Source organism: Topomyia yanbarensis, chromosome 2 (assembly GCF_030247195.1).
Source record: "Topomyia yanbarensis strain Yona2022 chromosome 2, ASM3024719v1, whole genome shotgun sequence".
Lineage (NCBI taxonomy): Eukaryota > Metazoa > Arthropoda > Insecta > Diptera > Culicidae > Topomyia > Topomyia yanbarensis.
The window spans coordinates 102,207,236-102,234,877 of NC_080671.1; the positions used below are offsets into that span (position 1 = coordinate 102,207,236).

The 27,642-nt window shown below is 39.8% G+C and overlaps 2 protein-coding genes across 2 annotated transcripts in view; one reads left to right on the top strand and one right to left on the bottom strand.

The window, feature by feature from the left end:
* LOC131679032 (alpha-N-acetylgalactosaminidase) overlaps positions 1–19,254 on the bottom strand; it is a 207,763-nt gene extending 188,509 nt beyond the window's left edge. Inside the window, exon 1 of the mRNA XM_058959555.1 lies at positions 18,380–19,254. The gene's annotated coding sequence lies outside the window, so the exon portion shown is untranslated. The remainder of the gene's footprint in view (positions 1–18,379) is intronic.
* Positions 1–27,642, top strand: part of LOC131679033 (6-phosphofructo-2-kinase/fructose-2,6-bisphosphatase 1-like) — a 298,237-nt gene that overhangs the window by 216,289 nt on the left and 54,306 nt on the right. The window lies entirely within an intron of this gene.

Sequence of the window (27,642 nt, forward strand, 5' to 3'; positions counted from 1 at the left end):
TCGATCGGCTTGGCATGAATCCATGTTGGTCATCTGAGATATATTGGTTGCAGTGAAAAACACCGGCTCCATTACGACTAACTCGAAAAGTTTAGATACAGCACATAGTGCAGAAATTCCACGGTAGTTTTCTATGTTCTTTTTATCTCCTTTCTTATGAACTGGAAGCACGAATGCTGATTTCCAAAACAATGGAGCCGTTGCTGATGATAGCGACAATTCAAACAACCGACGAAGTGGTTCGGCTAGGCCGCTGTTCTTCCAAACTTTATTTTTTTGAACTAGGCTCTTCTACCTGTTTGCCTTTTTGTGTTACGGGGCATGAACTGCTGTCGTTGCAAACAATGGGGCCGCAGAGTTACCCATTGTAGAAACAAGGTACGGTGTGGAAAATGCGGAGAGAATCATGAAAAGTTCTCCTTCTGTGGAGACTCCGCATGAACTGTCGACATATCCCGCATATGAATTATACGAAGAAAAACTGAAGCATTCTTTTAAGGAACGCTAGGAGAAGAAACGCCAAAGAGGGCTACGCCACCGACCACGACTAATTTCTACGCTCCCTCGTTCACTAAAGAGCGAGATTATGGCAATCTCATTTAGGGGACATATTCTAATGGGCCTAGAAATTGTCGAAAGAGGTGAATCATTTCCTCTCCTAAGCTTCCATGTAAATGCTTGAGAGTGTCCCTTGATGGGTGCTATCACAAAACCGAAGTAAGTGGCTCCTGGTCTCGGAAATTCCACATAGGACATCAAAAACAAAGTGTCTCTAAATGTCAGTCCTATTATTTTCCTAGGAAGCATTTTGTAAAACCATTGTCTGAAACCTGGTTAACTTCCAACGTGGATCTTCCACAATCCGCCAAGGTCGAGAACGTTTCTGTGGATCCAAATGTTCATTTATTTCAATCGGATTAGCCTTCGCTCGGTACCAGGAATTCAAGTTGTAGCTTGTCGAATCCGAATCAAAGGCAAAGACTTACCGATCTATCTTACTGCATGATATTCGCAACAATTTCAAAATGACCATCTTGAATACGGTGGAAATAGCACGAATGACTACTCCACCAGCGCGACAAAGTGCGTCAGATTTATCATTGTACTCGATCTCGCTACAATTTGTGTGCCCATTGGTTGAAAGAGCTACGCGTTCACTATATCTGAAATAATCGAATCTAAACAAGAAATTCCTTCGGTGGAAGCGTACAACGTTTTGACTCGAATAACTACACTGCGATTAAAGGTCAGACGAAATGTGCAGTCGGCTCGAATAACCGTGGACGGTGTCCCACTCCGTGGTTGGCATTGAGTCCTCAGAATTGTACGCGAATAGTTCCTGTAAGCACTTTTTGAACGTCCGATCGCCCAAATTTTTCCGAATATACGTATCGTTGGAAACGCAAATGAAAAACTTGTGGGAGGCTGAAAAAGCGGTTATTGGCACCGGTTCGTCGACAGATTAACGAAAGAAACAATATTTCGTCAGGTGGCTAGGCCCAACGTTGTGTATTCGATTTAACCTTTGATCGGAATACACGGAACCAAGAATCCTTCTTCGGCGACAACAGCATTTCATGTAGATCCACATTCAAATGATAGACGTTTTGCGATGAAATGTTATTGTTGTATGTAAACGTAAACATACAAATTTATCTAACAGCAACGATGCTAGCGCTAAGTATTGTAGCGCTCATATCACTGTTACGTTCGTCAGATGATGAGAGCTATGCATAGCTTCAATGCTAATTATTATGACAGTACTGGCGAAGGCGATGTTAAAAGAGGCTGTGCTGCAAACATTTTCCCCACAAAACTTATGGTTTCATGCCTACATCGTTTCACTTACAAGGAGGCTCTCCGTTCGATAAAGCATGGAAAGCAAGCCTTGTTTTTCCTGGGGAAAATCTGGGAGTTCCTGAGTGCTTTATCTGAAAAATCATACCAGATTACTAGGTACATATATTAGTTTGAGTTCTTTTGCATTGCTCCACCCCGGGTAATGAGAAAAGGGATACTTAGTTTAGAATGGTAATGAGAAGGCGGAAACTTAGGCATTAGAAGGTGATGTTTATGAAAAATCCCACAGCTTCAACGATTTTTTCAATATTACTTTCAGTGGACGCTATAAAATTGTCAAATTTCGTGGGACAATGGAAGTTTAGGACTCTCAAAGATATCAACAAACCTTGGTTAAAGGGGATGGATGAAGGTCGTGACTTTCTTCGGTTGATACCTCTGATCATGTCCAATCATTATACGTTCAATACGCATCTCCGGCGTATTGAGGTCGTGGAGAGCGGTCTCTGCGCTTGTGGTGCAGGTTATCGTGACATTAAACATGTTGTCTGGTCGCGTTCTAGCGCCAGATTTTCGTTAAACAAATCCCTTCGGCCTCGTTACAGTCCGAGATGTGCTGGTTATCTTCGCAAAAATGCTGCAAGTTTAATTTATTGTCTTCCTTGTTATTGTTGACCGCTTTCTCTTTTAAAAGAATCGATCTGATTCTCTTGTTTTAGGATGTAGATGTGTCGAAATGTGTTTCCCTTCCCTTTCCCTTTCCCCTCCCTGTTATGAAAAATTATTTCAAATTGCAAACAAATCTTAATTTTTATCCCACATTTTCAAGAAATTTGCATCTGAATAAAAATATGAAATTGTCGTGCATCGAGAATTTCAGATGCATGCACTTTGTGCGCGAGACACATACGTGGTTAATCTCAGGTTTTGGGTTGTTCTAAACTTCGAGTGGGTAATTCCTCCCTCGGTAATTTTCGAGTGGGTAGTACTAGCCATACTACCCACATGTTGCGCCGGCCCTGATGCGTACGTGCATGTACCTTAGACTATCCAGAAAAATGATGAATTTTTGAAAACTCAATCGGCCCACCCCTGAGTCGATTCCTAGTCCCACCAGGAGTATTTGCACCAAATTTGAAGCAAATCGAACAAGTCTAACTACCGGACCAACGTGCCTAAAGTTTGTATGGGATTTTTCAACATTTTACATGAAGAAAACTCACGTATTTTCGCTGCTAGGTGGCACTGTATGCATCGTATTATCATTTTAAGTGAAAATAAGAAAGATAATTTAATTGTCTACAACTTTGTCGAATACTGCTAGTCAGTCCGGCTTTGTTAAAAGAAGTTATTAAACATTTAACGAAGTGATGTGTGAGTCAGTTTTGCATGGGGCCTTGCAGTGCATGATTGTGTATCAGTACTCGAGTCCCGCGAACTACACATTTTTCTGAAATAATGGTTTGATTTAGCTGAATAGTATGTTTACAAGAATTGTAGTAAATAATACGAGTCATGTTTTGGTTAGAAAATTTTAGTTCCACCTGTGACCGCATAGAGGGCGCCAACACTAACTTTTCATAGAAGAATCAAGATGTTCGGACAAAATACTGAAAAATGCTTATTTTATAACTTTTGAGAAGACACCAAATTTCTATCTCTCTCCGTTGAACAGTTAGTGTTAGCGCCCTCTCTGCGGTAACATATGGAACTAAAATATTCTAATCAAAACATGACTCGTATTAGTTACCATAATTCTCCTGAACATGCCAATGAGCTAAACCTAACGATTATTTCACAAAAATGTTTAGTTCGTGCGAATCGTGTACTGATAGACAGTAGGGTGTCGCAAAATGACATCATGTTAAAAAAGTAATCGGGCTCACTTTCTTCAGCAAAATTACGCCCCTGAATTCGGCTCAACTATATAAAGTGTTTTATGTACTTTTAAAATTTTGTAGATACCCAGTTTTAAAGAAAAAATACTGAAAAACACCAAAAATTTCACTTTTTACTAAGTTTTAATGGCCCTGCCGCTCTTATAAATCTAAATTTGTACAAACTAACTAACCAAACTTCTCCGTTTGGATCTCCAGAAAAATAAAAAAATGCTGAAAAAAAATCTAAGACAGTTCAGGACCACTTCAACAGGCATAAATTTGAAATTTTATCCAAAATCAGCCCATTTTTCAAAAAATCAAAAGTCGCCACCAGTAGGAAGCGTTTTAGCAAACTCACTCCGAAGAAGAAAGTGGTCCCAATACCCTAACCTTTCATTTAAGAAGTGAGCACGATGACATTTTTAACATGATGTCATTTTGGGACACCCTAATACACAGCCATGCACTGTTAGGCCCCATGCAAAACTGGGTCAGACATCACTTCGTTAAATGTTTAATAACTTCTTTTCACAAAGCCGGACTGACTAGCAGTCTTCGACAAAGTTGTAGACAATTAAATTATCTTTCTTATTTTCACTTACAGTGATAATACGGTGCATGCAGTGCCACCTAGCGGTAAAAATGCGAACTCGTGGGTTTTCTCCATGTAAATTGTTGAAAAATCCCATACAAACTTTAGGCACGTTGGTCTGGTAGCTAGACTTGTCCGATTTGCTTCAAATTTGGTGCAGGTACTCCTGGTGGGAATAGGAATTGACTCGGGTGTGGGACGGTAGGGGTCATTTTTTTCCTGTCACTCTAATGTGTAGTGTCCGGATATTGACAAGTTGAAAAACTTTAGAAATGGAATAAATAATTTGAATTTGATAGGATCAAGACAAGGTGATATGTAGTGCTGAGCAGAAGAAGAAATTCATGATCTTTGTTCTAATTCTAAATAGATTATCAACCATTCATCATCAGATTATACGACAATCATCAGTCTCTAACGAAATCATGACTCGATTTGGAATGACCCATATAATCGGCTGTGATCTTTGAACTAGCCGTTTGGTACATAAAGGTAAGAGGGGCCCTAAGCGAAGCAAACGAAATGCGTCAGCACACAACTCTAACAGGAAACCTGTTTCCCGCGGGCAAGCCACACTTGTTTACCTATTCATTAGTCAGCTTTTCTCAGCTTTCCTCACTCTCTCCAGCTCGACCCGGTCCCTATAATCCTCGTTCCATTTTGTCAGTGTTCATTTGACTCGTTACCTTCGTCCTCTCTAACCGCAGCAACGGGGCGCTTTTATTTACACGACGGGCGCCGGCTAACCTTCCAGTTCGGTTATTCCAGCGAAAGAGACTCATAGATACTGACGGCATGTTGTCGTGGTTGGGCGACCACAAGAGGCGATGATCTTTAAATTTATTAATTTATTTAACACTTCGCAGCTGAGCTGAGATGGAAGAAAAGGTAAAGAGGAACTCTTTCGTAGAAAAAAAGAGTAGGTACCTACATAACACACATCTCACTTCGCTGACGATTAGTGTCTATGGCGGGTGCGACGATGGCCGACGGGTTTCCTGGTCGATCTTTGGTAGTACCTACGCAGAAGCGGAGCGTTTACGGCCTAGCGATGGTGATAATGCAATTTGTTACCATTTCTGCAATAAACTGTCAGTTGCGGTATAGGAGTTGGCTGCATTCGTTTTGACCGGCTACTGTTGGCTGGTTCGTGTTTGGATCTGATCCGATGGTAGAAGTTACGGCGTTCATTAGTGTTTTGATCGAGACGTTTAGAAATTTGACGGAATCGAGATCATTGTTTGATTGTTATAGCTTTTTGGGAACATAACTTATCATTCTGAAATAAGTTGGCTAATTTGAGTGCCATTGTTTTTTTAGAGTTTTTTTGTGATTAACAACTTTCTGATGTTTTGTGACAAAATATCAAGAACATGCTGGAAAGGAAATTATTTCTGCAACGTAAAGTAGTCGATTATTTATTTCAACTTATTTCCAAATAGAGCGAACTTGCCGAAAATACTATTTATATTACTGGCACTTCGTAAGTTTTCATGTGCTCAAACGGAAGTTGTCAAATATAACGATCTTTCAATTATTTCACATTTAACGAATTTATAAATGGCAAAACTAGCATTTTACGTAACAAAAAAACTCCACTATTGTCTCGAGTAGTCGAGAAAAGACGAATAATATTACCACCTCACGTGTGAGTTAACCCAAAAACTCAATTTCTCTGTACGAATTTGAAATAGAAACCATTGATTCGTGTTCGGCAGTCTACGCTGTTCGCTTCAGCGATGGAAATTCCCAATGAATCTGCATACATATCACATTACGACTGCCGCCGTTTGAATCGTTAACAAAAATCGACACATGAATTTTGACGTGCCTGATCCAAATAATTGAACCATGTAACCATCGACCGTACCAGAAAAAAAATATAACAACAAACCACGGCCAAAAAAGAGCAAGCCCAAAAAAAAAATTGCTGTTTGTATGCGCTTTTTCGGTCATTATGTCACATAAAAGAAATAGAATTGCTCGAATTAACCTACATTAAATTTGCTCATTAATGACTAGTAACATGATATTGTGAATATTCATCGGTCAGAACTGAACCGCTTCTACTCTACGAACGGGGTGCCGGTTTGGTTTGGTACCTCAGAACGAAACGATTCGGTTTTGACAAAAATGTAGCACAGCGCGCCGGAGACTCGTGCGATACTGTGGGCAGTTCGGGAGCCTATAGGAAATAAGCACGCCAAAAAGTTCAAAACAGTCATTACTCTGTTGTGTTGTTTTTCGTGATGGTCACTTACGTAACCGAGCCGGAGCTTGTTGTGCGGGGTTGAGGCAAACAATTGAATTTTTGTAGGCCGATACGTCGCGTCAGTGAAGTCTGTGAGATAATTCTGTCCGATGAATGAACGAGCTGCAAATGATGGTTATTTCGGTGGTCGGTTCTCCTGCTTCGCGGCCCCTGATTAACATTCTAATTAATTGGCCGAATTGTGAATCGATGGAAAAGCGCTTTGATGTGCGCCAATATAATGAGTCGGCAAACAGTTGGTTTAATTGGAACGAATTTCGTTTGTTGTCAAGTTTGTTGTTTTCGTTTATAGAATTTCAATTTAGGTTATGTAAATTGTATCAGATTCGATGAGCAGACGCAATTAATTTGTGAAAGCTAATTATTCCTGCTTGGAAACAAGGGTGATCGAACGGTTGAATAAATTGTCTCGAATGGTTATGCCAACTCCAGCAGATGAATTGTTCTGTTAGCATGAAATTCAGTGTAGGTGTAGCCAAGCCACCACACATGCACGTGTGGAAAGATAGGTTAAATGATAAATAATGTGCATTCTCATAACTGATCAACTCTACCCTCTCGTACCCCGTGCACTGCTTTCTACACGGGTGATGATTCAGTTGGAAACTGGTTTAGCGGCTGAAGCGAGTTAGACATGACATGAGCATGCAACATGCAAGCCAGCTCGGTTCCCGTCCCAAGATGTTCAATGAAAGATAGTAAGAGTAAGAGAAGTGTGGAAAAAAGGGCTTGTCACTGGATGCTATTATTATTGGCAATGGTCAAGGGTTGGGAGGAGAAAATCGTGCTGCGGTCGTTGTTCAGACCTCCTTTTCTGCATTAATGGCACCAATCAGCTGGATCGATCTGGCAAGTGCAAGTGACCATCATCAACTCATGTGATGGTTATGCAATTACACTGCAACCCGGCTAGCCAGCAATTTGCGATGCCCGTAGAGTTGTCCTACATTTCTCATTACAGTGATATTCCACATTTGTCCTCTGCTTATTACTATTTTATCCGGTTTTCTGTCACTGTTTTGCAGCCAGTAGCAGAGTTAAAAATAATCGAAGCTCTTTTTTGACGGCTGAAAATGAACCTGATGCGACTCGCGGTGAATAGAAAAAATATTCATTCAAATATACATGTTATTCATTCAGTTGAATATCGTACAATACATTCATTTCGCTAATTATCTAGAAAAATGTTTTCAAATGCCGGTAAAGTATATGAAACAACAATCATTATCGCTTACATTGTGCCAGGACCTACTTTGATGCGTTTGATTCGTTGCTGCACGGTCGCTTCGTGTAATAATCGGAAACGAATGAAAATGTTCATGGATGAATGGGCGGTTTGTTGGTTTGACGTTTTCAGCTGAGCTGCGTCACTGAATATTGAAAATGAATGCGGCTGAATATGATCAATTTTCATTCAATGAATTTAAATATTTTTAACTCTGGCCAGTAGTTTGCAAAGTATCAAATTCATGTTGCACATTGAAACATAAAACAACAACTGAATTAAATATTGAAAAGAGTTTGATTGGATACACAATTTAATGGGGTTGAAAAATTCGAGCTATTAATGTATGTGACATTTTTTCTCGATCGGCTAATATTAATTGGGGTTTTATAGAACTAATGGAATTTACGATAGTCTAACGCGTGCTCTGTACTTAGTGTAATCAGCAATTGAGGAAATATTAGTTAGTGTATCGACTGTAACCCGTGCCGAACATAAGGAAAATAATTACTTGGAAATTGATCGATTGTGGAAAGATAATAACAGTTAGTTTAAATAACTGGTCAAAATAAGATTTTTTGTCAAAATCTTGGGAAAATGACAGGGGAAGTGCCGATACATATATCCCAACAATCCAAACATGGTTTACACTGATAATCAATAATGGTTCAATCTCACTGTTAGTTTAGTTGAATCGGTTTTTGACTTCCCAACTAAGTTAATGTGATTCAATAAATCCTTCTGAAAGCGGTGATTCGAAAAAGTAGTATTTTCCTTGTTAATTTCCATACAAACTTCAAATGCAATGCGCAAATTCGGGGAGCAAACAAACGCCCCCAAAAATTATATAGTCATTTGGGACCACAAAAGGAACTCAAAAAAATTCCAGCCCAGAACTTTTTGTAACTTTAATATGGCAGCCTCTCGTTCTTTTTTGTGATCGTTATGAAATAAAAAAAGGAGAATAGAAACCAGTGATAATCGAGAATAAAAAAATTAACCAATTGGATTCGAATCAAAAGAAATTCTTTTATTTTTTCTATACACTTAATACAAGTGCTTTTTGAATTGCGCTTTGATCCTCTCAATTCGGTATGAATAAAATTACATTTTTGTATTCACCTTACGTCGTCGCTATTCGTACGACTTTGATGAGTTACCCACATTTAATTGAAATTTCAGATCACAATATCATCGCGCGAACCCAAAGACAAAAACAGTCTAGAAATGCACTATTTAAATGTTTATGAGTTTATTTTGCTGTTTGCGTCTTACTAACAAAAGTTACAAATAGAGTTGGGTGATGTCCAAAACATAACTACGAGGTTGATAGGCAAAGTTGTTCCTTATTATATTCCATACAACTTTGCTTCTCAGCTTTCGGGGGATTAATCACCGAACTAATACTTTAATAAGATGGGGAATATTTTATAGACAACCTTTGATGAAGACATTATAGCTCGAAAATCGTTTTTTCGTGGTCAAAATAATTTCGATCACGTTTTTGCCTATTTGAAAATACTGTGCGACGTTAGAAACGCGAATGAAGAGATTGATGAAAGCCAAGAAACGTAGTAACTGGCGCCGGTTCATTGACGGATTAACTGGAGAAACATCGATGAGCACTCTTTGGGGCACGGCCTGACGTATGCGAAACGGTTTGTGCTAAAGAGAGCATGGAATATTCAAGCCGTTGGATATAGGGGAGACTGGGGCTGGTTGGACGAGTTTCGCTTTCGGAATTTCTGTACTCATTCTGGTTAGACTTTTTGAAAACCGGTTTGCGCTGTCATGAAGATACAACCCATGAGCACATATGTAATTTTTTTCATTCATGAAAAAAAAGTAGTTATTAGCAAACAAATGCTGAAAGAAAAATCGGCCAACCAACCCCAGGGCTGGGGTAGGTTGGCCGAGTTTGGTAAAATAAGTTAAACACGTTAAATGTATCAGTGGAAAACTTTAATTCAATAAAAAATATCGTTTTTTCGTAGGTAAGCAAAATAAAATCCACTTTTCACTTTTTAGTCTTTTTAACCTTTTTGGACTTGTCTTTGGCAGCTTTAGTGAACTTTTTACCAGCTCTCGCTTATTTTTTTCCTCCGCCAGCATACGCTTACATTTGGTTTCATTTTTCTGCTCCTCCAATACTGCTTTCATTGGGGAATCGCTAAAAATTTGAGACGATCGTCGTTTACGAATTTGCCACTTCTTCGAATCAGATCGTATACTCGTCCGGGGAAGAGGTCTGACATCTTCAAAGAGGCTGATATCTGCGGCAGATTCTATGCTAATGGACGAGTTTTGTTCGGAGTTGGGACAATCTGTGACAAATCCTGCCAGAAACTCCTCAGGAGGAAAAATTTCAGGATTGAAGCGGCACACCCCAGAAACTCTGAAACCTGCTTGACATTACATAGGCATAAAATATCGGAAACAACATTTTTATAAACAATTTCCGACTTTTAATGATTTTAATCTCTTATTTCTCTCTGGTAATAATTTTAAATTATTTTTATTACTTATTTCTCGTGTATATTTTTCCTTATAATCATCAATATTAGCATAATATTAAATTTTGCTTTGAATAAGGTTGGCATTTCACAAATATCACATTACTCTACACTAAATTTACAACTCGGACAACCTACCCCAATGTATATTTTCGAGAACAATCACGATTTACATAAACAAATTTAAGGTTACACTGGTCACCGTTACACCATTTTTTGGGTTTGAAATACCCTTTCCAGCAGTACAAAGTTATTGGAAATCGGATGTAAATTGATTCGCGTTACACATATTATTTGTCAGAAACAGAAATTTACACATCAGTGCCGAAAAAAGAACAAACGTGCTCCTGTACAAACAACACCACCAAAACACCTGAAATTACGTCGGTACATTGGTGACCAGCCCCCTACGATTTCGCCAAGAAGTTCTGTCTGACAACCTTGAATATTTTTTTATTTTAATTTGTTTTTTGTCTTCGATAGTGCTAGCAACGAACTGCAAACCACACTTTAAGAAAAACAAATAAATTAGCTCACTTTTTTGCCACAACTTTGTATAAAACCCCTAAGCAAAGATATCACGACAAATTGTCCATGATTTCTAACGATCGTACTCGTTATTATGAATGCGAACCGATACCAATGGCGACGACCACTGCGACGAAAAGGGACTAGCGATTGGAAGCTCGGAACGTGGAACTGCAGATCTCTCAACTCCATCGGGAGCACCCGCGTACTCGCCGATGTTCTCAAGGACCGCGGGTTCGGAATCGTAGCGCTGCAGGAGGTGTGTTGGACAGGACCAATGGTGCGAACGTTTAGAGGAAATCATACCATCTACCATCTACCATGAGCTAGGGACAGCTTTTATTGTGATGGGCGATATGCAAATGCGCGTGATCGGTTGGTGGCCGATCGACGAAAGAATGTGCAGGTTGAGGATCAAGGGCCGTTTCTTCAACATCAGCATAATAAACGTGCTCATCCCTCACTCCGGAAGCACCGGTGATGACAAAGACGGTTTCTATGCGCAGCTCGAACGAGAATACGACCGCTGGCCAGGTCAGAAGGAGGAATTCAGACCGACGATTGGAAAGTTCAGCGCTCACCAGCTGAGGAATGAGAATGGCCTTCGACTCATTGATTTAGCAGCCTCCAAGAACATGATCATTCGTAGCACCTTCTTCCAGCACAGCCTCCCTTATCGTTACACCTGGAGATCACCGCTACATACGGAATCGCAAATCGACCACGTCGCCTATTGTGGCGCTAACATCGACTCTGACCATTACCTGGTGATGGTTAAATTGCGCCCAAAATTATCCACCAGTAATCATGCACGGTAGCGACGGCCGCATCGGTACGATCTGGAGCGACTGAAGTAACCAGATGTCGCCACTGCATACGCGCAGCACCTCGAGGCAGCGTTGCCGGACAAGGGAGAGCTCGACGTGGCCCCTCTAGTGGACTGCTGGAGAACAGTAAAAGCAGCCATCAACAACGTAGCTGAGGACATTGTCGGGTACGAGGAACGGAGACGACGAGGCGATTGGTTCGATGAGGAGTGCAGAGCGGTTTTGAAGGAGAAGAATGCAGCGCGAGCGGTCATGCTGCAGCATGGAACCCTACAGAATGTGGAACGATACAAACAGAAGCGGAGGCAGCAGACACTCCTCTTCCGGGAGAAAAAACGCCACCTGGAAGAAGATACACGGAAGTTCTACAGAAGCTCAACGCATCCCGCAAAGGCTTCGAGCCGCAAGCCGAAATATGTAGGGATAAGGACAGGAGCCTGCTGACGGACAACCGTGAGGTGAAAGAAAGGTGGAAGCAGCACTTTGACGAGCACCTGAAGCGCGAGGAGAATGTAGGTACAGATGACCAGGGCAACGGAGGATTTGACTACGTCAGTGCAATTGAAGACGGGAATGAACCAACTCCCACGTTGAAGGAAGATAAGGATGCCATCCAACAGCGCAAGAACAACAAAGCAGCTAGCAAAGATGGTATCGCAGCAGAACTCATCAAATTGGTCCCAGAAAAGTTGGCCACTTGTCTGCACCGGTTAGTAGTCAAGATCTGGGAAACCGAACAGCTACCGGAGCAGTGGAAAGAAGGGGTGATCTGCCCCATTCACAAGAATGGCGACCATTTGGAGTGTGAGAACTTCCGAGCGATCACCATTTTGAATGCCGCCTACAAAGTGCTATCCCAGATCATCTTCCGTAGTCTATCACCTAAAGTAAATGAGTTCGTGGGAAGTTATCAAGTCGGCTTCATCGAAGGCCGGTTGACAACGGATCAGATCTTCACCGTACGGCAAATCATCCAGAAATTCCGTGAATACCAGGTGCCAACGCATCACCTGTTCATCGACTTCAAGGCGGCATACGACTGTATCGACCGCGTAGAGCTATGGAAAATCATGGACGAAAACATCTTTCCCGGGAAGCTGACTCGACTGATCAAAGCAACGATGGACAGTTTACAAAACAGCGTGAGGATTTCGGGTGAACTTTCCAGTCCATTCGAATCTCGACGGGGACTGAGACAAGGTGATGGATTCTCGTGTCTACAATTCAACATCGCTCTGGAAGGTATGATGCGACGAGCCGGGCTCAACAGCCGGGGTACGATCCTCACGAAATCCGGCCAATTTGTATGCTTCGCGGACGACATGGACATTATCGCCCGAACATTTGAAACGGTGGCAGGCCTGTACACCCGCCTGAAACGCGAAGCAGCGAAGGTCGGACTGGTGGTAAATGCGACCAAAACAAAGTATATGCTGGTAGGCGGAACCGAAAACGACAGGATCCGGCTAGGAAACAGCGTTACGATCGATGGGGATACCTTCGAGGTATTGGAAGATTTTGTCTACCTAGGACCCTTATAACGGCTGACAATAACGTGAGCCGTGAAATCCGAAGACGCATCATCAGTGGAAGTCGGGCCTACTATGGGCTCCAGAAGAAACTGCGGTCAAGAAAGATTCAGCCCCGCACCTGCAGCTACAACTCGAGTATTGTGGAGGCAAATTGTTGATTCAGTGTTATCATGAAATTGATGTTGAACTAAATAAATGAAATGAAATGATCTTATTATTCGCGAGCTAAATCGTATGGGGTCAAAAATGACAGCATCGGAAAAGGTTCATGCTGTACTGATCTCCATGCCAGACAAGTGTCGACACGTCAAAAGTGCTCTGATGGCACTGACAAATGAATAACTGTAACTATACTAAGCCGATCATGGAGATCAAAAGAATGTTTATCAATGCTGAAGCTGGGGAAGGGAAGCATGCAGAGACGAAAAACGTTGCGCTGTCTTTAACGTACAATCCTAGAAGAGAGGGCCCCGATGCTTCGGTTGCAACGAAACTGGGCATTTTAAGAACAAATGCACGCTGATGAAAAAGTACAACGCAAAGGAAAAAGAGAAATTATTGAAAAATCAACGGATTGGACCAAGAAAAACCTAATGGCCAGAGCGGATCGTAACAAGAGAATCAGATTCTTAATTGACTCGGGAGCAAGCGACTACATGGTTAACGACAAGAAGCTGCTGGAAGGCGTCCATGAATTGGAGAAGCCAATCATCATTTCGACGACAAATGCGGGTCAAAATCTACGGGTTACGAAAATTGGAAAAATGCGATTAAAAAGTGTTGTGGGTAACAGCGCAATAAAATAATTGAATTTGTACAATGTTCTTTTTACTCCGGATCCTTTCGGTCAGAAGGGTTAGAAAAACGATAAAAGGGTTACTTTTACAGATGAAGAGTATATCTTTGAATTAAACAAATGAAGTGATTGCTTCAGGAAGCTTCGTTTATGGTTCATTCCACCTTGATATATTTCTGTAAGAAAAGTCGGCGGAAGACAAAATAAACTCGGCATTGTTTGGAAAGAAAGTGAGTTTGAAAATATGGCATAAAAACTAATATTACATATCAGTGAAACAAGTTTAGAGAAACTAATTAAGAAGGGAATGGTTGAGGGTATCAATAAAACGTTCGGTAATATTAGTGGAACAAATGTGTGTAATGTTTGTATGGGAGTGAACCAGGCTGCATCCAAATTTAAACAAATGAAGCTGCCAAAATCAAAACGACCACTGTAACTCATACATTCGAACGATTGTGGTAGCATGGAGCAGAAAACCTATGATGGGTATCATTACTTTGTAACCTTTATGGATGATTATACGCGCTTTATCGTGGTTTATCTCATGAAACAGAAATCGGAGGCTTTCAAGAAATTTAAAGAATTCGAAGCTATGGCCGCAGCATTCTTCGAAAGACTTATTTTAATGCTAGGGTGTGATAATGAAGATGAATTTACAAGTAACGTATTTCAAGCTCATTGCAAAAAAATGGAATTAGAATGACGTTCACAGTTCCACACACACCGCAGCAAAACGGAAAAAGCGAACGTATGAACAGATCTTTTATGGAAAATGTCGGAGCATTGCTGTGGAAAGTGGATTAGGGAAAGATATGTGGGGAGAGGGATATACAGCAACATATCTAATCGCTAGATCTGCAACAAGTGAGATAGAAGAAGATAAAACTCTGTATGCAAAATGATCCAAAAAGCGACCAATCTTGAATCATTTAAGAGTTTTTGAGTTAAAGCATTTAAACAAATACTTTTAGAGAGGCGACAAAAATCCGATTTCGTAGCGCAACTTTTGATATTTGTGGATACGCAAATAATGGTTTTAGGTTATGGAACAAGGATACGCGTTGCGCTCAATCGAAATTGGCAGAAATGTAGTATTCAATGAAATCACCAGAGCCAATCCAGATATTGACCACACAAACTTGTATTTCGTAGAATCATCTGGTCAAGATTAAATCCTATGCCCACCCTTAAACTAAGAAGAACAGAATGAAGATGAGGATGCTACTATACATTCATCTGATGAAGAACAACATGAAGACTGCGCAGTCATCGAAGCACATCAAGATCATTTATATTCACTTGAAGAATCAGTTGGTGAAACTGATTACGAAAGCACAAATGAAAATCAAACAGATGAAAGAAAGGACGGCAATGATGGTCAATCGTTTCATCGATGCAAGAAGGAAAAAGAGATACTGGGTTGGTACAGTTTCGACCCGTTTTTATAAACTCCCGGTTTTATGCACCCCCGTTTTTATGCACCCCCGATTTTATGAACTTTTTGTACCCGATTTTATCAACTTGCCGTTAATTCATTCTTTTATGCCAGCAATTCAGGGCCACAGTCTTACAATTATATTCAATCAAAGTAGTTGGTTCTGCACTGTTAGGTAGTAGTCAAAATGTAGGGTAGTTTACCCAATTTTGATGCTATTTAAGGTAATTGATGAACTAGAATCGCATTTTCCTCAAATTTTCAAAAAAAAAACAAAAATTTTATAATAAACTTACACATACATTGTCACATATTATCCATGGAAAACATAACAATTGAAAGTGACGTTGTATGAAATACGAGTTGAATACTTAATAATATTGTTTTTTTATGTTGTGAGCATGCCAAACTGCAAACAAAATTTATTTTTGCGAACTGTCTATAAACACCGGTCCGGAAGATACAATTTAGCGCATATTAGTCTCTAAGATTGTGATATCTGTTCTCTACTTTATCTACCCCTTTAAAATGATCTCCTGTCAGCGCGCTTGAATCTTCACTAAACAAACTTCGAATTGAATCAGCTAACAAGATTCCTGTTCTCGTTTGTTATCTTCTATGTCATCGAAGCGTAATAATCTATTCACTTGTAAGTAGGAACACACCAACCTGTCCGAACCAATGAGAACGGGCGAAGCTTGTCGAAAGCCATAGAACCAGGCTCAAACCGCCTATCTCTATAAAAATACGTGTGCATGTTTCAAACTCTTTAAAATCTGATACGGAATATTGTTTGATGACGAAAAACCCTAAAAAATAGCGAACCTGTTTATCCCATTGTTGAAATTCTTCGCATAACTTTCCCACTAAGAAAATAACCAAAAAAATAAATAGTAAGTTTGTGGAAAGAGAAAGTTTCATTGACTTAGACATGGATACGATATTAATAACTAGAATAGTGAGATCGATCCAGTAAAACTATTCATCACTGTCGTTGCTTACAAAAACTTAAAACATGGAAAATACATCCATTTCCGATTTTAGTAAAACTAAAAGCCGCCCGCTCAACAAGAAAGCTATCAGCGTACACGTTCGTAAACAAAATTAATAGACAGCATCGTGTATCGTGGCTAGACCAACAGGCTCAGAATTTTCTGATTTGTATCAGATTTTACCACTGAAAATTTTTCGTCAAATATTTTGTAAATTAAATTTTTCCTAATGAAGAACTGGACTAATTACATTAGAAACGTTGGATATGAACGTAATTTTAGAATGCAAAGTTTTAATTGATGTAGTGTTTCTCTCCAGATCGCTAATTTAATTTTCAACTTCAATCGCGTTTTGCTTAATTGTCATTTTTGGAACATGGGCGTAGAATAGTTGTAAACTATCAACGCCCTGTGTCTAATTATTTAAAGAATAAATTCTGCATTGCACTTTTAAGGAGATTAACCATTAAATTTCATTGACAGATTACATTGTCTTTCATAATGAGTCTATCTGCAAAATTTTAGCTTGATCCTATGCTTGGAAGTTGGATTAGACAACTGTCGGACGGTTCAGTTAAATACAATTTTTTGCACTGATAGGGCATTAGGTTTGATTTTTCTGCCAACTAACAGCTTGAGATAGTTCTCTGGTTGATAAAAACGGGTCATTACTGTATTTAGATTATACAGCAAAAACAGTAATAATTTTTAACTAAGAGATCCGCAAACTATTAAGGAATTGAAGAAAGCTTCTGAATGGCAAGAATGGAAGCATGTTATTCATCCGGAATCTTATCAACGATGGTAGGAATTACCTCCCCCCTCCTCTGCTTCTGAATATCTTCTCAAAGCATATATATCCAGCCTGTTTTTCTGGTTTTGATTGAAGAAACTTAATACTGCCGTTAAAAATGCCCATCCGTACTACTACTCAAAAAAGCTATAATTGACTCCTCTAATTTAAAAAAAATCCATCGCTACCTCTAGTATATCGAACGGCATTTCTAGTTTTGAGATCGTTGTAAAATTGTTTTTTCTTGTATAAATATTCCAAGCTATATTATTACTCGTAAAATAACTCCAATGGATCCCCCTAATCTAATCAAAAATTACATTGCCCCCTCTTGCACATAGAGAGGTAACCCTAACGTCAAGATAGCTTCAAAATTTTCTTAAATTCCTTAAAAAACTGAATAAAAAAGCCCGTACGGTAAAAATACTGGTATAGGGATAATTGGACAGATTACTTGGGTTCCATAGACCCCCAAGCATTTCAGCTTCAAACAGATTGATTTTTTTGCTTTATTTGGCCACAAAGTATACAATGCTGATCAGCTCTATGCAGCTTACCAACAAATGTGGGAGGTAACGTCGATATAGTCTGTTCGTGTTGATTATGGTTTTGAAAAATGTTTGCAGCTAGTAAAAAAAATCGAAGGGAAATTATAAAAACATATGCTGTAACTACACTCTCTATACAGCACTGTTAATAAAATATACTCAAAAACTAAATTTACAATTACTTTAACACATTTTAAGAGTATACGAATATATTGAACATGGTATTGGCGTGCTTCTTTGAGGGAACTTGTGCTTTTTTAGCTATAAATGAACAATTCCTTTATCTTGAGCTGGAATATCTTCAAATGTGATTTCTCCTTTTGAATTTCAACTCCAGAAATAAACATCCAAAGTAACATAAAAAACATACAAAATAAAATTCGTTCCAGCGGTAAATGGAATTAAAACAAATACCCCTCTGTGCGAAACACTTCCTATCCCCCATTTCAAACCGTTGACACTCTGCAGCCAACGGAGTGCTCTAGGCCTAATTCCGCCATCAATTTCATCCCGCCAACAGCGCCCAATTAGCAGTGATTTGTTTATTTTCCGCTGTTTAACATCCCCCTTATCGCTTCGCTCGAGATTCCTCGAGTGTGATACCGACGTCGGATGCTATTGTACTGGATTGTATTGTACTAACCTGAACTGTGTACTCGAAAATTGAAGTTCTGTCCGATCCAAGTCAATAACCTCTCTGGCAATCGGCGACGAACAACAATGACGCAGTCGTCGTTTCCTGAACCGCAGTCAGTCAGTCAGTCCGTCAGACCGTCGGTTTGACTGGCTCTTGACCAAAACTTGGAGACTTCCTTTTTCTTTTGTGTTGAGCGTTTGAGTGGTTACACTTTCAACCGGTCCGGATCTGAACTATTATTATTATTATTTCTTTATCACTTATTCAAACCTCACAGACTGCGCCGTCTCTTTCGTACCCAAACGGTCGTAACTTGTTGGCAATGGCAACCTATCTATAACCCGTGAATCGCGAATGTGGTGGTTGTTGGCTGCGCGGTGAGATAACCGATATCAGAAAGAAAACCACTTTTGCTCGTTGTATATATATGTGAAGTAGTAGCACGATAACAATAAAAAAGGCGGTTTTGCGCGCTGCAGCCAAGCAAAACGACACCCACAAGTTGTTTATATGCACTTGCTATGTGAATTATCCAGCCAGACACACTCTCCTTTCCACTGCACAATTTTCCTGAACGCACGCAGATGGTCACTTGGGCGTTCGAACGACTGAAAGTTCCAACGGATTGAAGGTACGTTAGAAATATTCAACGTTTTAACGATCATCAACAACTCTAAACAGACTATAGACAAATTATGTCACCGAACCGAAAGGTAAGAATCTCAACCGATAAAATAGCATATGAAAACGGAAACAGTTTGCAACATGAAGAACTTCGACTACTTGGAAGAGCACCACCGAAAACGCGTGCGTCTGGCTCGGGAGTCAGCGCAATACTTGTTGCCGAGGGGCTCGAAACTATGCCAGCTTGCGCCGCTGAGCTGACTATAGGGTCTACATGAAATAAGCAATCGTAAACAGTTCCATTCCAGTCCACTCGATCTGGGCAGGGGCTGAGCGAGAGAGTTTTGATATCTCTGGCTCTCCGGATTGACGGAGCTTTAGCATGGATAAGGCGGATGCGCAGGCTGAACCCTCTATGTTGTCTAGCATCGATTGACGAGTTGAGCAGCTGGTAGATAAAAGATCGACGAAGAGAGGCGCATCGTTATGTTACTCGATGATTCATGATCGGGTGGGAGCATAAATAGCATAAATTTCTCTTTACTCAACTAATCTCACAATGAAAAGCATAAGATTGATGTTGGACTCTCTTTTGGTATAATGAAGCATCCACTATGTTGCACGTCAGATGGCTGTAGCCTGAACGATATAGCGTACGAAATCATGTTATGCCGATCAAGCTTGATTTTATTTACATGTATTAGACTGTTCCTTCGCAACTATCCAAATACCAAAGGGTTTTATTAACTCTTTCATGTCCAACTTTTTTCTAGTGCATGTAGGGTTTCAAAACTATTTTTACTTGAAAACGGTAGGAGCAAGAAACACGAAAAGCCTTTATCATAAAGATAGGTGCTTCCCTTGCAGAGCTAGAAGATGCTCAATTTTTACCTTCTAATGCTCAATGCAATTCTCCTAGAATATTTACAATAGTCCAATTGTGTGGGAAACGTAGCCAAAGACAGTCTAAATTGATAAGTTTTTTTTTCAGTTTTCAAAAATGTTACAACATAACGAAGATATATGAAAAATTCATTTTCCGTCATCCGCATAAATTGTCCCTGGCAGCACTGCTACATCGGAATCCAATCAGACTAATTGCAATAACTTCAGTTCTAGAGCTGATCCTTGCAACTGTTAAAACTCAAATGAAAGCAATAGTTACATTTATTAGCCTTACTTGTTTTTATAAAGAAATCTTGCCTCAAACAAAAGTTATAGCTGTTTAAAAAGTTGTTGTCCACAAACATGGGCATGAATGGGTTAAAGGGTTATGTCCTGACTAACTGTTTCTCAAGTAAGTTATTAAACTATTAAACGCATTGTTAATATATCCAGTGGGTTGTAAAGTTTTAATCTTTGGAAAATTTAACGGTTTTGCGTAATTTTTTAATGTATATTATTGATGTCGTATACAAATTAGTTTTTGGAGAATCGAGCTGAATTTATTTTAACGGAGTTTCTGCCGTTGCTCCGAAACTATTCTTGTTTTTTTGTATAACGCTTACGATGAGCATCATATCTTTGCAACTAATCCATCCAACTATCTGGATTATAACTAATCTTGCCGGAAATCACGCAAGACTAGGGGTTTGCTTAGAAACACAAGTGATGTTTTCATTTTTGGAGCTAGAGTAAATCCGGCGCCAGTTTAGTCTTGTCACTAAGTTAGGGTCGGATTCTGATGGGAGGAACTCGAAACCCCTTCTTCAATAACTAATCTAAACTAGCCAGTTTGTGAACGAAAAGGATTTTGATATGAATGAAAGTTGTATTTTTTAAGCTCAAGCATCTTAAAGCTTGAATCAAAAATTAGTCTAATTTTTTAATAAATAAATGCCATTTTCGTTACTAATCATCAAACTGATTTTCAAAAAAAAAACAAAAGTTATGTTTTTTTTAATTGGCAGCAGGTTCTGGCATTTCATGGATTTTTACGTCGCTTGGCATACAAAAAAATAGAAGTTGCATTTCCAAACTCAGTCCCATATCAAATAAAGAAAATTACATTTACTATTTTTTCGACATTTCATTAGAACTCGACGCTTTACGGCATTTTCTTCGATTTGCTGAGGGGTGTCCGGTTTGAAACTTCAGGATGACCATGACAGACAATTTTAGGAACGTTGAACTGGTTGGTGGATTGTTGATTACGGTGTAATATTATCAGATTTGAATTACCAGTCCAAGTTCCGTCACTGCATTCTGGTTATATTGCAGACAACACCTACCCATCTTTTTGTACATACAAGTGAAACAAAGACGCTTTTATGCTCTATTGCTTATTGAGTCTTTCATATATTCTTCGAATCCAAGTTTTTAAGAAAATATGGTGCATCCAGTCGGTAATGAAGATAGATGACCACATTATTCCTTTCAAATTAAATCCCACGTCACTTTCCTCATATTCTCCAGTTTTCAGTTTGCGGTTGGCTCTAGGCCCATGCATAAGTGAACTCTCCTGAAATTACCCAAATGATCCTAAAAACGGACTTCAAAAACTCCGGCTTTCCATGTTAAATCAAACACATTGTACTTGGTTCGACCATATCCGATCTTCTTTTGCGTCAAAAATATTCCGCTAAATATTCTAATAATATTTCTCGAAAATACGTCCAGATGAGTTTTGAATTGTAATATTTGTCTAAAGTAAACAAATGTTGATACGGGTAACCAACCTTTTATTAATAACTACTGCGTTTACATGTCCGCTCGCAAAATTGAGATCGATGGTGTAATTATTGATTCGAACTTGACATGTGACATGGATCTGCTGAAGGACGGGATTGGCTGTTTCTAGGACCCCCAGCTCAAGTGAAGATTTTTAATGACAATTTGCACCGGACGGGACAAAATGGTGTATCCTTTTAAACTAGTGAAGGGTGACCTTTGGCGAGAGTGCATTACGACTGCCTGATCAGCTGTTTGTGCCGCGTCTCCTGCATTCAATGTTACAAAAATTACAAGCGAATGGGTCTTTGTAGTAATAAATTTATCTCTTGAGAGGCCGCCAAATATACCTGCAAGATGAAGTTTTGCCACAAAGTCGAAGCAAACAGCACTTAGTCTTACATTTGAGAAGAAGCCTGAAGTTTCCAACGCTTACAGGAACACTAAAAATCGCAGGTGACATTTCAACCAGAGATTCAACTTAATGCAGGACTGGTTGGGCCTACGTTGCGAACCGGCAACATTGTGATATTGCGGAGCCTCTCCCGACATCGAGGAGACTTCAATTTTCAGGGTACGGCATGGGTTTATCTTCTCGATGATGAAGCTGTAAGCACACGAGGCGACAGGACACACGCCACTAAAATATTTACTATGTATTTTGTTCTACCTGTTCCAACGCGGCAACAGCCACAGCGTTGGAATAGGTAGAATAAAATCCTTAGTGAATATTTTTTGTGGCGTGTATCCTGTCTCCTCGTGTGCTAACAGCTTAATTTATCTAGCTCCCTCTATGATCTTTGCTACCGCTTTAATGAGGTGACCTGCGTTACTGCCCATGACTACATATCTGTTCCACTTATAAAGGGCGAACACGAAATTGCGACACCGAAAATGTCATGCCAATTTTCTTATAATGTTTAAAATCAAATCAAAATTTTAGGGTAGTTTTATACATATATTTACTTCAAAAATCAAAAGAAAAGGTAATCGATGGAGCCTTGAGTGTAAAATTGAACGCATTTTCACTTGATGCCCTCCATCAAAGTCTTTACAGTGTCATCCGGTACCAGTTTCTCAGTTTTTTCCATTTTCTTAACATGTCCTTCTCGTCTTTGACTGTCTTCTTGCTCTTCCGAAGTTCCCGCTTCATCATTGCCCAGTACTGCTACACCGGGCGCAGCTCCGGACAGTTTGACGGATTCATGTCCTTTGAACAAAATGGACAGAATTGGCCACATACCACTCCAGGACACTTTTAGAATAGTGGCATGATGCCAAATCTGCCCAAAATAGCGGAGCTTCGTCGTGCTGCTGCAAGAACGGCAAAAGGCGCTTCTCGAGGCACTCAGATTTGTAGATCTCGCCATTTACTGTGCCCTTTGTCACGAAAGGCTCACTCCTCAGTCCGCAAGAGCAGATGGCCTGCAAAGTGAGATATTTGGAGGCGAACTTCGACATTTTCTTCTTCTTAAATTTGTCGTCCACATAGAACTTGCTCTTGCCGGTGAAAAACTCCAACCCTGGAATTTGCTTAAAATCGGCTTTTATATACGTTTCGTCGTCCATCACACAGCAGCCATATTTTGTCAGCATCTTCTCGTAGAGCTTCCGTGCCCGAGGTTTAGTCGTCGATTGTTGCCGCTTATCGCGGTTTGGGAAGTTCTGTACCTTGTATGTATGTAGTCCAGCTCTCTTCTTTGTATTCTGGACGTAGCTCTGCGACATGCCGATCTTTTTAGCCAAATCACGGCTTGAGACGTTGGGATTTGCTTTAATCATCCGCTTCACCTTTCCCTCCGTCTTTTTGTTCTCCGGTCCCGGTTTTCTTCCAGCTCCTTTGCCGTGGTCCAACGTCAACCGCTCCTGGAACCGCTTCAACACTCTGGAGACGGTTGAATGGTGAATGTTCAACATTTTTCCCAACTGCCGGTGCGACAGGTCAGGAAATTCCAGGTGTTTGGAAAGAATTTGTTCTCTCGACTCGCGTTGGTTCACCTCCATTTTCGTTGAATCGAAAAACACGACTTCGAGTTTTACAGCATGTAAACAATACACATCAATGAGAAAGTGTGCAAAATTTGGTTGATTTTTACCCAATGGTAAAAAAGTTATGCCCTGTTGAATGTGTCGCAATAATTTCGTGTTCGCCCTTTAGATATATGAAACTGAGACAATGAGCGGAAACATTTTGTAATAATTTTCGCTATTTTTGTTGAAATTTGAAGTCTTTGTTTTGTTCGTTGTTTATTCTGGACTAACAGTACTGTAGGGTAGTCTTCTGGCGTTCGTGGTAGAGACTCAGTTATGCGCCATTTTGGTATTTAATTTGACCTCTTTTTCAGTTCAACTTTCAAGCAATAATGCCCCACTTATTATTTTTTCTACAGGCATTTTAGCCAATTAGAAAGAGTCGGATTTGATAGAACTATTTCAAGTAGCTTATGAGACCATTGAGGATTCTATCTTAGTTTGTAGAATTGCTTGAAACTATACGTGCGTGTCGAATATTCATGTCTTCACAACAGCTTATCAACTACCAAAACGCCCCACTAAGTTATGGATTGTATGCCCCATTATTAGCCCAACTGCAAAGTAACTATTTAGGCAATTTTGTATTTTAAATAACATTAATACTGCTTTTTAATGTAAATCGTGGTTCCATACATTGTGTGACCTTTTTTCAGCATAATCAAAATTTCAATAATTCGATTAGGGCATATAACCCTTTTGTTACGGGGCATACTTACAGATTTTTGTGAGGCATACTATCCTTTTTGTGTGGGATATTATACTGGAACTGGTGGGATTCTGCCCTGGGTGAGCGAAGAAACTGAAATTTGAGCATCTTTGCGAAATGTGTAATAATACTTGTATTAGGATGTTTATAATAAAAAATGAAGCAGAAACTAATTTCTAACTAAGTAAATTAGTGTAGTTCATGCGCAGATCATAGTGTCCAATGTTTAAATTTAGCCGTTTTTGCTTGAGGGGGGAGGGGCGTATTAGATCTGTTTATCCTAAATTGTAACATTGATTGTTACACATTTGTTTGTTTCTGAATTTATAATAAATATCAAATATTTAGCTATTAAACTTGAACATTTTCTAAAAAATCGACTCATATTTTATATCTTGGATTAATTTGGGATCATTCGATTCACCCAGCTGTATTATTGCAGTAAATCTATGTTAAGAAGAGTTCTTGAATTGATTTCATGCTAAAACAGCAACTAAGATCAAATTGGCAGTTTGGCTGTGGATACCCGAAGTACTTAAAATACAAAACCTAACAACGCGCTAGGCATTGTTTTCCTACCGGCTACAGTTTTCCTTTTACAAGCTGCGGCAAAAATACCGGCAACTCGAAACCTTCATTGCCTCCACATATCTATATCTACCGCCTTATTCCGCCCAACAACACGAGACGACGGATCCGTTTTAGGAAACTTGTTGAACGCGGCAGCAGGCGGCAACAAACCCGTTTACCCTTTCGATTGCGAAGCGCCCCATTCGCTGACTTACGGAAAATTGAATGATTATACCATTCAGCGAAAATGGAGAAAATGCAGTTCAATTGAATGGTTAGGTAGGAACCTACAGTACAGAGACCAGTCGACATCCGGCGGTGTACGCGTGCCGCTCTACAAACTCTACATACATGCTGTGACGAAGGCGTCGCCAACCGACGACATCTAATGGCTGATGACGACCTACGGCTAAGGGAAAAGCTGGGCCTGACCGATAAATACACACGACACACCGGTACGAAACGGGTTCTGGCAAGGAACTTTCCACTGGGCTCCTTAGGTAACGAAACTTTCCTGAGGAGTCTTCGAACTCTGGTCAACGTTGTGTCTCTTGTTCACATATTTTACCAGGTGAACTTTTGATAGAGTTGCGAACCATGCTGTCCGGGTTAGAAGGTGGGAAGAAAAACTAGGTACGTCGGTTTTGAATAACTATCGTTCGCTTGAACTAGGTACCTACAACCGAACCGTGCTGCCTGTGGTGTCGGACAGAGAAATAAAAAAAGTAGATTGCATTTCCTTTCGCGTTTGATCGGTTGGAACGATCCGAGTGTTTTACTTGTTACGCATCGACTCTTAATCAGCCATGTAATGGACGGCCATGTGTCTTGGGATCTGTCCCGGTTGTATGTTACGCAATCGCTAGTGCTGGTGTGTTTGTACACGGCTGCGTATGTAATGTCTCATTTTTTTGTCTTTGCGTTTTCCTGAAAACCTAGTTAGCAAACGATTGATGTTTCCGTACATGGCGACCTATTACTCTACATATGCCAACCGGCGACTGCTGTTTTGCGCTGCGTTGATTATGATCGAGACGCCAGTTCAATGCTGGAATTAGGTAAGGGTAAACAGGTCTAATACGCCCCCCTTAAGCAAGAATAGCTATATTTCACCATTCGACGCTATGACCTTCTCACTAACTACTCTAATTTATTGTTATATTAGTTAGAAATTAGCACCCGCTTCATTTTTTATTAAAAACATCCCGATACAAGTACAGTTAAACATTTTTCAAAGATGCCTAAATTCTAGTTTTTTCTTTCACCCAGGGCAAAATGCCCCGGTGAAAGTGTAATATGCCCCACAACAAGAGGACGGTATGCCCCACAGCAATCGGTGAGTATGCCCCACAACAATGGGTGGGGCGTTTTGGCCGGTGATGAGCTGTTGTGAATACATGAATAATTCTACACACACACATAGTTTTAAGCCAAGCTATAAACTAAGATAGTAACTATAACATTCTAGTAAGCTACTTGAAATAGTTCTATCGAATCTGACTATTTCTAATTGGTTGTAATGCTTTTGGAAAAAAGTAAAAGTAGCTCTTTTGAAACTTTTGTGTATATTGTTGTTTTGCAACATATTAAAAATACCATATTAACTTAGTACGTTGATTTCATGAAACGGTACTGTTATCAGTCATTTTTGCTTTTTAGATAATTCAGGAATCCTGGGAATCGAAGAGGGGCATTTAGCCCCGGTGGGGCGTATTATACCCTTTTACCCTACCAGTCGGAACCCAAGAGTTTCAGTATTATCTACAATATCTAGAATGAGGTCTGAGGAATGATCCGGCGAATTGCGCTAATTGATAGAACTTTTCCTTGTGAAATAAATGTCACAGTTTGCTTGTCATGAATGTCTAGACGAATCGAGTTTCTTATTATTTACATTCGGACAATCTATTTCTAGGTACATGCTTTAATTAAAAATATTACTCTTCTTCAACATACCCAAGGTGCTTAGAGTTCTAAGGTGATTCGTCTTTGCCAGTATCTTGGTGAGGAGTGAGGTAAGCGTGCAGCAGACTGCGGCGAAGAAAAATGACAGCGAACAACTTTGTTTACCCACTGAAATCCAAGCAAGCATATGGAGAGAACCAGTAAACAATGTTATTAGCTGTCGTTTCTAAAACCAACTGATCGGTGATTTTGAAGATCGTATCACCTGAGAATAAAAACTGCTTGAACATACCTATGATATATTATGGAAATTGGTAAATTCAATTAGACTTCTGACAATATTTTTAATTTTTTATTATTCGATTTATCAAATTATAATGACTCTAAATGCACCTGAGGTTATAAATATTGTAGTGTAGCATTTTTAACGTTTTTCTAAAACTAAATATGTCGGGGAAAGTTTTGCAATTATTTTGTGTTTATTGATCGAGTTTTCTTGAACATTCGACATTTTTTCCGAGGGTCAGGTGGCCGAGTCTTATAGCTCCATGGATAGAGAAACAGTCTATACGTATATGTGTATGTATATACGTGCACTATTGGCATGCAATTATCCCACCAATTGTCGGATCGACCTTGACGAAATTAGTTTCAAAGGAAAAGCCGAACGCGACATTTTAACGCATTCGTATTATTTTAGGTTATAAATTATAATTGCTGGGGAATCCCAGGTAGGATATGGCTGATTTGTACACCAACT